Source organism: Felis catus, chromosome A1, assembly GCF_018350175.1.
Source record: "Felis catus isolate Fca126 chromosome A1, F.catus_Fca126_mat1.0, whole genome shotgun sequence".
NCBI lineage: Eukaryota > Metazoa > Chordata > Mammalia > Carnivora > Felidae > Felis > Felis catus.
Genome location: NC_058368.1, coordinates 236,249,528 through 236,262,870, shown reverse-complemented (window position 1 = coordinate 236,262,870; position 13,343 = coordinate 236,249,528).

The window sequence follows — 13,343 nt, the reverse complement described above, 5'->3', positions numbered from 1 at the left end:
CACAGAGCTCCCTCGCCCCTCCCACCATGTGAGGACACACCAGGGAGATGCTGGCTGTGAACCAAGAAGAGGGCCCTCACTCGGCCAGACGGGGGCCTTGACCTTGGACTTCCCAGCCTCCAGACTTGTCTGGAGTAAATTTCTGTGTGTATCAGTTACCCAGTCGGTCGGTATTCTGTTACAGCAACCCGCAACGACTAAGAGAAGTATCTCGTGAAAACTTAACGGTGAATGGACAAGTCATAATTTAGAAAATTATTCCTCCATCGGGGTGTGCTTTGAATTACCTGGGGAGCTTTCTACAAAGACATGTTCCCAGGATCCACACCACATCCAGAATGAATCAGAATTCCCAGGGGGCTTATCAATCCCCGATCCCAAAGAAGGCTGGTGCCAGATGAAACGGATGTTCCCACTAACAGGATGCTCGATGTCTTGGCAAACATCTGTCTTTCCGTCGACGATGGTGGAATTGGTCATGATTGAGTAACATGCCCCTGGTCCTCATCCATGACGGCATGTGGTTCTAATCACGTCCCTGTGTATGTTTGTTGATTTGGGGACTTCTGGGAGCACCCTCAACTCACGCCACTGCCTTCAGGTGGAAACTGCATTGTCACGGTCTATATTCCACCTCCTTTTCTCTGTTTTCCTTTCCTTAGCTGGATTCCCATTTCTAGTCCTCCAAGGAACTTTTCTGCTTACCGACTTTCCAACACGAGCAGCTGACCTAGCGCAAAGCCTGCGGACTCTGACATCCAGCAACGCACAAGACCCTGCAGGCCCGGGCTCCACCAAGGTCTCTTGTCGAGGGTCCCTGGGAACTTAGTGACCCTTCGCACCCACACAGGGCAGAGTGCACAGGTGCTAGAAGTGATCATGGGGAGCGTTTGGTAATAACAACGGAAAAGACTCACAACCAAGGTCCTCAGCACATTCTTCTCTCCCTGTAGGATTTCAGTTGTCATCTGGGTCCATCCACTGACCATGTCTACAGCATCAGGCTGCATGGAAAAGGCAAACTTGACTCTAGCCTTGATTTTGCTGGCAATTACGTGGGTGACCTCCGTCAACTAACTTCCTTTCTCAGATTCCAGTCTCCTGATCTCAACGCGCTTTCCCGTCTGAAAACACCCTCTTCTGCTTTAATTCTGAGGGTTCTGTCAGGTGCTTTGCAGCTGTGGACATTCATCACAAGTCCTCGGATTCTCGGCCTTTAGTTCTTTCGGAAAGACCCAGCAAAGGGTTGTGTTCTCGGTCAGAGTCTTTACCTCCTTGGGATGGCTAAGGGGATCTGCTATCCTTCCATCGCTAATTTCTTTTCTGCCAATATTAGCTGGAGAACATCTTGCTGGATTCTAAAATCAATGAGATTGTCACCACAGAGAACAAGGAATCACAGCTAGTTGATAAGCCCATGTTGTCTCTAGCCACATGTTTTTGAGTGATTATGCATGTATAATCACACATCTGCCTATGTATATATCATAATCGCTAGAACTGGAGTTTTTCAGGTTATATGAATTCCATTTGGGTTTACAGCTCCTGGCGGTGAAGGGAAGAGCAAAGATAGAAACAGACTCAATTATATGCAAGATACTCAACCTATAACGACTCATTTAATTTCAGACAGGAGATGGTGGGGAAAAAATTCACTGAATAACAAGCGCATGTTCTGGGAAACCCATGAACCTTCCCTAGCACCGAGACAGCTGAGACGGGATCGATCCCAGCTGTGTCTGGTTGAAGCCGGACAAAGCCTGTGGGCACAGTCCCCCCATTGAGCGGTGCCCTTCAGCTGTCCTGGCCAGGCCATTGCTCTGGGGGCACCAAGTCACAGAGAGACATTCATGTATTCCTGGCATCGAAATTATATTTTCAATTATACACCTTCATTTTATTAAATAAAAATTTTTAATGTTTATTTTTGAAGGAGAGAGAGAGAGAGAGAGAGAGAGAGAGAGAAAAGGGGAGGGGCAGAGAGAGAGGGAGACACATTATGCAAAGCAGGTTCCAGGCTCTGAGCTGTCAGCACAGAGCCCAACGCGGGGCTGGAACTCGAGAGCCATGAGATCGTGACCTGAGCCAAAGTCAGATGCTTAACTGACCGAGCCACCCAGGCACCCCCTGCACACCTTCATTTAAAAAAAAAAACAAAACTCAAATTCTCAAAAAAACACAAAATTCAAGGGTTTAAAAATGGTTAATTCCGTTAGAAAAAAAGGAATGAAAATAACACTTACGTTTCAGGACACTTTAAAATAAACGCTTTTAGAAAATAGATATTCCTCAGCGAATCTTGGTGACTGCCCAACCACATTCTTCTGAGCTTCTTTGGATTCAACCAAGAGTTTGGTGCATATTGGATTTAACTGTCACGTACCTTAGCTCAAGCACAGAGATTGTTTTCCAGACCTTGGTCTTATCTTATCAAGATAAGAAAGGGGATTTCAAAGTTCCCTCAGGTTCTGGGGACTGACTTATCCCTTTTAACCCTCATGAACTTGGAAATAGACAACATTGCCGATTTACCTGGAGAAATAAACGTGCCTGCTAAATTTCGGATAGTTATTCCAATGTAAATTCAACAAAACTATATTGTAAATCTGGAAACTCAGATGGGCTAATTATTTGAGGTGTTTCAAAAGACTAATAAACTGCATTGCCTTTATAAATATCTCCAGCTCTGGGAAAACGGATGAGATTTGACCCTTTCAAAACACTTCGATACTTACCAAATATCTCAAGCAATACCTTCATGTATGCAGTTGTTTCAAAGGAAACGCTGTGGGATCCCAATGCCTACCACTCAGTATTAACGGGCTTCGTGATCCGAGCTTGCTGGTGTATGCACACGATGCGAGGAGGTCTTGGGTAGCCCGTGCGTGGAGTCGAGGCTGGCTGTGATCTGAGCTGTCTTTATTAGGCCCTTCCACGGTGCCTTTCCCCACTCCCACCCAGCCTGTGGGAGGACCAGGCAAGGGCTTTTCTCTTGTCTTAGTCTTCCTTCTGGAATATGCTCCTGTGGTGCACGAGCCTGTCCTTAAGTGCCTTCCGCGCACGGCGCAATCCATCATTCTGTAAGATAGGCACGGCCCTTGTCTTTATGGGGTGAAAACCCCAAAGGAACAGCCTAAGAGAATAACAGAGCACATTCAAAACACAGCCTAGCAGCCCTGTTGATGTGAGAAAACTATGGAACCATGTTAAGTGTTCAAAATTACGGGATTGTATAAATAAATGATGGCTTCTCTACAAGGTAAAATGTTCTCTCCTTGTTATAAATGGGACGAGGTGGCTCTATTTGCATTGGCACGGAGCGATGCTAATAATCTGTTAAGTAAAATGAAACAGGTTCTAAAGGTATAATTTCATCTTGGTTAGAGTCTATTTACATATGTGTATATGCCACGGGAAGCAGCTACATCAAAGTTTGAACACAATGTTTTTCTCTGAGTGGTAGAATGCTAGATGCTATCTGTTCCGTTTTCTCTTTTTACCCGTGTGTATTTTCAGTGTCTTCTCTACATCCACGGGCTCATTGAGCAATGTGAGAACTCGCCACAGCATTATCAGCAAGGTAGAGCAGAGGAAATGAGACATGGTCACAGCCTGTGGGCACGTGCTACGTCATCAGACAGGACTTTTTTTAAAAATTTTTAAAAATGTTTTATTTATTTTTGAGACAGAGAGAGACAGAGCACGAGCGGGGGAGGGGCAGAGAGAGAGGGAGACACAGAATCCAAAGCAGGCTCCGGGCTCTGAGCGGTCAGCACAGAGCCCGATGCAGGGCTCGAACTCACAAACCGCGAGATCATGACCTGAGCTGCAGTCGGACGCTCAACCGACTGAGCCACCCAGGCGCCCCCATCAGACAGGACTTCTTATGCACAAACCTGTGTCCCTCCCCAAATCTGGATCTGGAGTCCTTACCCCCAGCACTTCAATGTCAATGCATTTGGAGATAAGGTCTTTCCAGAGGTGATTCAGGTAAAATGAAGCCATCCTGGTGGGTCCCCGTCCAATCTGACTGTTGTCCTTGGAGGAAGAGGACACCAGGACACGGACCCACACAGAGGGACGCCCATGGGAGGACATGGGGAGAAGAAGGCGTGTTCAAATCAGCCAGAGAGGTCTCCGAGCCAACTAACCTGTGGACACCTCGGTATCAGACCTCCAGCCTCCAGAACTGTGAGAGAATAAAGGTCTGTTCCTCAAGCCACTCCGTCCATGCTGTGTTGTAAGGGCGGCTTGAGCGGCTTCACAGAGGGCTGTGGTCCCAACCATCAGTAACACGTTCGGAGCAGACTCAGACCTTTGTGAATTTTATCCCATGTCACCTTCACCTCTACCCTTTGAAGCCCATGATTCATTTAAATGGACTCACAAGGAAAAGGAAACCGAAGCAGGCAGAAGCGAGCTCAGGACTGGCCCCGTCCCTCGCCAGCTCAAAGCCCTGGACCTAGGCGTCTACACTGCCAGCACCAGCAGGCATCCCCGTCCGTCTGTCCCGCGCCTTGTTCCCCATCAACGTTAATTCCTGATATCCCCTCCCTGCCATTGCAACACTGGCCCTTGATGCATCACTCCCCGATTCTCAATATTCGTGTGTGAAGCTCTGTCTTCCTCCACCTGGCTAAGATCATTGTACCTCCTCAAGACGTCCAGTAGAGAGCCTGCTTCTAGGGAGTTTTCAGGCATCTTGGCCAAGTAACGTTAACGGTGCTTGTGTTTTTATTTTTATTTATTTCCTCCATGTTTTTATTTCCATTGCAGCTGGTTAGCATAGAGTGTAATATTAGTTTCAGGGGTACGACGTAGTGACAGCACGTCTGTGTCCACGTTCACCCTGCACTCATCACGGTAAGTGCAGGTTTTCACCCCATCCCCTTCTCCCCTCACCCGAACGGTGCTTTCAGAAGGCCATTTTTCAGGACCTTTCAAATCATGATACGTAAGCCGATGAAGGACGGAACAAATGGAATCTTCCATGGAATTGTTTCGTTTTGTTCTCAAGGCCAGCAGAGGCGTCCCCGTATCAAGCCACTCTGAGCATTCCCTTCAACATAAAAGGTCACTCTGGTTTCCAAGAAAATATGATTCGCTATTAGGAACAATCCAGTGCAGCTCTAGGTTTTAATGTCCGCAGTCCCTGGCAATCGGACATTTCCAAGAGACAGTCCGGCTTGTCCTTCTAAAGCTCCATCCTGGAATTGTGATTTGCCAGTCACGAGTCCGTTTCCAGAACTTGAGTAAAATGATGCTCACGGCATTCCGGCGGTTTCAAAGTTGGAATTTATCACAATAAGCCAACTGAGAGAGATAAAGTCATCTGTTACCAATGTGACAATGGTCCGTTCTGGAATCGTATCTTTCTGCAGAAATTAGAAATTACAAGCATAGCAGCCCTCCCTAAGAGGAGAGATGATTGCAAATTGTTCTAACAGAAAATGATTTCTTTTCTATTTCATGCATAAGATCCCCATGAAGAGTGATGTTCTCTCTCCCTGCTCATCTTTTATCCAGCACAAGCCTAGCTTCCCCCAAGAAAAATAGTAAAAGCTATCAAGATCAGAATTGCACCCTAACTTTTATTGTGTGGGTTGCCAAAGGCCACTGGGTTTTGATTGTGCAGAAACAAGATGGCAACAATGTTCTTGCGATTGGAGTTCCCATGACAAGCCTACTAATTTATAGGCGCGGGGAGATCTGTGCAGTTGTAGCTCTTGGGCCGATAATAGCTGTGCTGATCTTCACCCTCCGAGGCAGGTCGGCCCATATTGTGCGGCAGAGACTAATGCTAAGCGGCCAGAGCAAAGGTGGTGAGCTCAGCCATAATTTAAAAGACTCTGACATGAAGAAAGTGTTATGATGTTTAACTTATAGGGCATCCAAATGTCATAGACCCAAGCAAGTTCCTATTAGCAATAACTCAGGTCCTCTGAAGGGATTTGACATTCAAAACTGATGAGCGCTGGTCCCCGGGGCCTGCTCCGACCTAGCCTCGCCCAGGCCACTCGGTAACCTGAGTGGCCCAGGGGTCAACCCGTGAGAGCCCTCTTCAATTTAAAGAGCGGCTTCTCTCCGGCTGCCGGGGTTCTGACTCGGCACAATAAATTTCCCAAAGAGCATAAAGAGCCATCTAGTGTATATCAAATCAATATCATTGTGGCTTGCAGCGATATCTCAGGCTACAGTTCACAAAATAAACTAGGCCAGGGGCTGGATTCCTGCCCTTGGCAATCAATCAGGCTCCCGGGTCATGGATTTTAGTGTAAATTAACACAGCAGAAACCATCACGCTCCCCAGACGATGATATAATACAGGATTTACTTTTTTTTTTTTTTTTTCTAAACCCGTTTCATCGCTTGTGCTCGGAGGTGATGTTACACTAAACAGGAACAACAAGAAAGCAGTGATTAGGTAGGTGGTGGAAATCGTAAAGTAAAACATTAATATTCTCCTGACAAATGCACAGAAAGCACGTTAAATTAGGTAAACAATTACGAAGCACCAGGAAAGAGTATAATTGCCTTGGAACCTATTCAAGAGTGCGAGGCTTTTCTAAATTGACCTCGTGGAGCAGATAGTACTAATTGTATCAAATTACTATATGTGAGCAAAGGAAAAATACAGTGGTGGATACTTTGCTAGAGGCTTTCTCCCAGTTTCCAGCACTGCCCCGTTTTGTGAAGGACCCAGTAGATGCCTCTGTGAAATACTTTACAAATGAGTCTAGCGCATCCCCCCACCCCCATCCCCGGTCACGAGATAAACAGCCCTCCCAGTTTCTCAGCTGGGAAAATGTGTGCTAGTTACCATTTGGCTCGTTTGCTGAGAGGGAAAAGTGATCTTATCTTCTCGTGGAAGGCACCAAACTGTCTCCCTAGAATAACTGATAATGTACAGTTGCATATGGGACCCACAAATGAAAGTAATGTTTAGAACGAAATCTGCACGTTATAGACAGTTTGCAAATGTGATGAGTTGGTTAGAGGGAGGAAATCTGTACTTGATTTATTTGGAAGGAATAAAACAAACCCCCCCACACCTCTCCAGACTTCTTCGAGCATTATACAGCCTGTCAAATCAATTTGCACATATCCAGTGGGATGCATGGTCCCCTTTTTCCCCTATAGCTTAGAATACCTAATATGTGGGCCTGGGTCGATAGCAATAGAGGGTCCAAATATTGGAATGAATACTTTTTATAATTAGTACATTTTGTAACTTATTAAAACGAAACTGCTGGGCAAGATAATGCTCCTTTTGATAACATGTGGGAGGGAGACCCTCATGCTCTCTGGCCGGAAGCGAGGTGCACAGGTGACTGCTTTTCGGAGCAGCTGCCTAACCTTGGTCTGTCTCCATTTTCTCAAAAAAGAGTGTGCAGAAGGGCGTCTACTGTCCTTGATGATCTCACAGGGCTTCTTTGACCATCCAGTGAAATAGTGTGAGAAGCAGGACACAGAAGATTCTAAAGCGTGAGTTTAACCTAACACAGCATTACAATTACCGTCAAGCATACATTTACATTTCTGCCACTTGGTTGCTTCCTTAGGAGTATAATCAAGATCCACTTATGGCCTTACATTAAAAAAAAAAAAAAAATAGATCTTTTCAAAAGTTTTTGGCGCTCCATGGCAAATTGTCTGAAACTGTCTTGAACTAAAGCCAAATTTCTAAGGCAAAAGGTCGGTTAGGCGAATGTTCTCGAGACTTTTAAAGGACAGAAAGTCATCATCATCGTGGGGCCAAACAGAATGAAACAATTCCAATAGCGCAACAAATACAGCGCCATCAGGCAGAGCTAAACGTTCGAATGGCGCAAAATTACAGGACAGAGTCCCTGTCTGAGCCGTCTGTCCATCTGTGGAGAGGACACGTGTTCCGTGCCCACCCAGCAGCTCTGAGTTCACAGGGAGAGCCTTATGTCAACTTCTATCCATATTCGGCCTCTGTTAGCCATGCTGATCTCATGCAGTTAGCTTGTTTCTAGGCTACCGCGTTACAGAGGAAGACCTATAAGAAAAGAGACCACACTCTGGTCAGCTCCTATTAAAAACTGAGTTTTGCATATAATGCCTTGACCAGCTTAATTTTAGTAACTGAGATCCATAGGGGTGAACGTAAGTTACAAAATAGCCTATAAACCATGTCAGCACAAGTGGGATCTCCCTAAAACAGAAAGGCTTAATGATAAGATCTCTAAGAAACTCAGTAAGAAAGAAAGCAATTCTGGTGCAAAATTCCTACTTACAGATAACCAACTTTATTTTTTTCAATTTTTTTAATGTTTATTTATTATTTTGGGGAGAGACAGAGAGAGAGCGGGGGAGGGGCAGAGAGAGAGGGAGACACAGAATCCGAAGCAGGCTCCAGGTTCTGAGCTGTCAGCACAAAGCCCATTGCGGGCTCAAACCCACGAACTGTGAGATCATGAACTGAAGTCGGACGCTTAACCGACAGAGCCACCCAGGCGCCCCACAGATGATCCGTCTTTAATTCAGTTGAGTTGTGGAGCGAGAACACGGGCTTCATGCCAAGTTAGGTGCTGGAACAGAACGAGACCAAAGCTAAGGAGAGCACAGTGCTCTATGATTCAGTATTAACATGGTCCCTGTTCTCACTTCCCAAAGTTCATTACCACAAGGTCCCTTGAGTACTTGCTGTGTGTGCACCCAAGAAAATGGCCTGGAAGAAGAGGGTTGACAGCATTGTTATTTCACTCCTCCCTGCTTCTTGAGCAGGGAGGAGAAGCTTGAGCTCAATATCAGTGGGGTTGCAGCCAACACCCTTCGCTCTAGCAGGGGACTGTTAAAATTGCCGTTGCTTGAAATAATGCAGAGAACCCCAAATTTTCTATGCACCTCCAAAACAGCAGATTCTGTTCAGTGTCTTAACCGAATATCTGACTTGACCGACTGGTTTGAACTCCCTTGATTGACCGAAACAGTGATTTTGGCCTTGTGTAGACAGAGCCTCAGTAGAAAATGCCAGTCAAGTGAGGTCTTAGCATCATGGGAGGAACTACATTTTCATTCTTCTAAACAGATCTGGCATCAGACAGAGAAATTTTAACGGTAATGCCCTGAAACTTCCTCGGGAAAGTCAATAGCTGGCCAGCAACTGTCAGGAAACATACCAGAAGAAGAATTGTGTCAAAAACAGGTTTCTGCTTTATAACAAGAATCCTGAATCGTCCTTAGGATTAAATATTTTCTTTTGCAAATATCGCATATCATGCAGAAGATGCCTAGCGACCCCTGTGAGTTGTCTAGAGTTTGTAAAAATGATAGCACAGAAAGCCCACTGCACGTAAGGTGCAGAAGGCAGCTATCAAACCAGGTCATGGACACATGCTGTCCGCAGGACTGAGTGACTGACTGAGAAGTGGATAAGGGAAGCCACGGTGGTCCTGAAGGTCACAGAGTCCGGAGCCAGTGAGCAAACAGGGCAGAGTCCTAGAAATAGCCACTGGGAATACGAGAAAAGGAACTGAAAGCCCCAATGCCACCAGAGGTTTCATGGGACTGAGGAGTCAGGGTCGAGGAAGGCAAGATGACAAATATTCAACGTCCTTACCTCTTTCCAGACCCAAACTCCTGAAGCCAGTCTTGGTTCTATCCCTTCTTCCACATTCTACATGCAGGACTTTAGGAAATCTTGCTGGAGCTACTTTTAAAAGATACGCAGCCCCCACCTGTTGGTCTCCACCACCATTGCTAGGACCCTAGCCTGAAGCCCCATTGCACTGTGCCTGGATTATTCTAGTACTTTCTATGTGCATTTGCTTGTTAATGTTGCTCTAGTTGATGGTCCGAGCTCATCAGGAGAGTGCAAACCCACTGAGGGCAGAAATCTTGTCCGGCTTTGGACACTGACGTATCCCAGAGGTCTTAATGATATCTGCCACCTGATAGGGGCTCCAGAAATATTTGCAGAATGAACAAAAATTGAATGAATAATTGGCAAAGATTGTTTATAAAAAAGATAAAGGCATCTGTCCCAGAGACAGCTGGTTTTGCTTTTCCATTGGATCGAATCAGATGTCAGCTGGTCCTGGGGCCAGAGAGTAGCAAAAGTCAAACATACCTGGCTCTGAGCTGGGCCCGGGCATGTGGAACAAACACGTAGACCCAATGAGTAAATGAAGCCGGAGTCTCCTCATGTATGGACAGGTGCCCTGTGCGGCCAGGGCACCGTGCGGCTGGGGACTGGCCTCCCCTCCTCCAACCTCTCTTCCCGCTTTAATCTTGGACTAATTCAAGGATCAGATGGACATCTGGGGCACCGTTAAGGTATATTTGTGCTTGCTTATGTGCATGGTCATTAAAATATTTATAGCTTGAGATAAAGATATAATAAGGTGTTGAAATATACAGGAAGATACAAAACAGACTCAACACATTGACCATTAAGATTCCTATTAAAAACAAACTGTTTAGAGCAGTGTTCTGTCATTCTGTTCATCACATTATTTCGAATCTTCTAGCTGAAGAACATATAATGATAAAGAGGATTGTTAAGAAACCATCCATTTTATGATATTATTTTATTTGTGCAGAAAAAAAAATCAGCGCATCCAATCACGGTCAACTTCCCGAATAAATCTGCTGACAATACACCCCTACAGTTTTCCAGCAGTAAGAGGAAAGCTGTGTGTTTGAGCATATCAGCCCTTTGTCTTCATGATGCTAAACACCAATTTAGATAACTTTTAATTTATTCGCTCATCCATTTAGATGATCATGAAGAAAAATACATTTAATTTAGAGATACGTTTTGAATTTGGAGGACATACACAGCAATCCCAGGAGGTACGAGGTGTGGATAAAGCAGACAAGAGATGCTTAACTGTATGAAGCGATGATGGTACCATCTGGGTTTAGCTGATTTATTTTTTGACAAAAGGCCATCGTTTCCAACTTTCTTGCTAGAAAATATTTACATTTAACCTAATATAATTAGGAAATCACTGAGCTGAAACATTACATAGGTCGGTTTTCATTTTAATTTCTGCATAATGTTGCCCACGTTTCCTAGATAGTAATTAGATGCATTAACGATGAAAGATTCCTCCCGGACTTATTCTAGAGATTGTTGTTGTTGTTGTTTTTTTCCAAATTTGTATCAAAGGTCTTCCAGGGTGGAAAACCATGAGTGTCACTAAGGAAGACAGCGGATAAAAGCTTTTGAAATGAATCCATGCTCATGGACCAAAAACTTGGACATTTAAATTATCTGAAGAGTCAAATGCTCTATTCTGAGCTGTACCCCAGGCAGGATACTGATAGAACAGAATCTTATATTTCTATATTACTGGTGTTTTGAGAGAGAGAGAGAGAGAGAGAGAGAGAAAAGATAGATAGACAGGTATAACTCTAAGGAAATAAATAAAAGTTTGTGCTGAATAAGTGTATAATTGATATAACAGACAAAGGATTTATATAAATTCAAATAAGCAGGTGGAAGTTAACAGAGGATTGCTTATTTTTGATCTGGATGATTTTTGTTGTGACCTTTTTAGTTAGCTTTTCTGGTGTCTCTGAACTTCATTTCCCCCTTCATATTATAGGGTGTTATACTATATCATCCCTTAAATACATGCAGGTATAAAAGCATAAAATATGACTTTGTGTTGTTTTATAATTTTTCTGTGAAAAGCCTATTTAAATATATCTCAGAGCATCTTTGGACGTTAAAGTGTCTTTGTCTTAGTTTTCTTTTCAGAAATATTTATGTGTATTTACCTTTTGAATTCGCGCCACGCACTTAGTATGCTCGGACCGATTCCTTTTCAACTGAGTTTTCTGTGGTCACCAGTCCTCATTTCCCAAATAGTCTCTTCAAAATCCACTCCTTTCTCTCTCATCCATCTTACGTAAAAATACTGTTCAGAAAAATAATCTAAAACAGCCTTCCAAAAATAAGAGTCAGCATTCTGTATTTAGAAAATAAAAATGTAAGACAACCAGCCAAATCGGAATTTCAGAGAAAACGACTATTTTTCAGAAGAAGTATGTTTCAGGTATCGCACAGAACACACTTAAACTAAAAATAAATGTGTTTCTGGTATCACATTCACATTCGAATGTGAATGTCAAACTTGTTCATTTCTTTAGAGAAGTCAACACATCGAATGTTTGGAAAAGGCTCAATCAGAAGGTACTAAGCTTATTTCCCAGTGCACGGAGCTGGAACTGAACTCTACATTCTGCCACTGTGAGGCGCAAGATGGCGCTAGCAGCCCCTGGGTCCCCTGGGTCCCAGTTCAGCCTCAGCTGGCTGGCCCAGTGTTCTCCTGGAGAAGGTGCCGTGATTAATTTTGTGTCTCCTCTTGACTGTGCTAGAAGGTGGTCACATATTTGGTAAAACATTCTGCATGTATCCGTGAGGCTGTTATCTTTGAATGAATTTAACATGTAAATTGACCTATTCAGCAGATTGCCCACCAATGTGGGTGGGCTGCGTCTAATCAGTCGAAGACCAGAAGGCCAGAATGGAAAAAAAAAAATCCTGACCTTCCCCTAAAGGAGAGGAAATTATTCTTTGCTTAAATCCAGAACATTATTTTTTCTTCCCTTTGGCCTCCGACTGAAACATTGGCTCTTCCTGGGTGTTGAACCTCAGACCAGCTCTCAGATGAGAATCACACCACTGGCTCTCCTCACTCTCCAGGTTGCAGGCTACAGATCTTGGGATTTCTTGGTCTCCATTATCACATGAAGCATGAGGAAGGCGAAACAAGTCACTGAAGGCTGGAAGCAAGGCAGTCCTCGTCACAAAGTGATAAAGAGCTTGGCCGGATCGCAGACGAGGGTTTTGCAGAAGGTAGAGTTTGCGAAAGATGCAATTGGAAATTAAGCTGAGGCCATTTCCGAGGAAACTGTTGAAGAAGCAGCCGGGCTTCTCTTTGTTAAGCACACAGAACCAGGACTCAGAGATTTTGAAAATTCTCAGCACGTCCATCTTGTAAAAAAAAGAAAAAAAATAGAGGGGATTGGCCGCAAAGAGAACATGGGGTGTATGGCCGAGCACGCATTATGGACGCCACTGCTGGGTTTCCCGGGCTCTCTCAGCAGAGGCTGGAATGGAGACAGGGTCACACGGGCAGAGACAGGACCAGTGTCCGAGGAAAGCTTCTGTACTGCTGGCATTCTACAGGACGAGTCGATAAACACCCCTGACTGCGTACTCCTGATGCCCTTTGAGAAAAGGGAAGAGCGACCAAGAGGGAGACTGGGGGAATCCTCAGTGCTGTCACCGCTATCACAGACCCAGGGACAGGGCAGGTCCCTGCTGGGTTCCAAAGGTTGGGGCTACCTTTCATGGTTTCAGT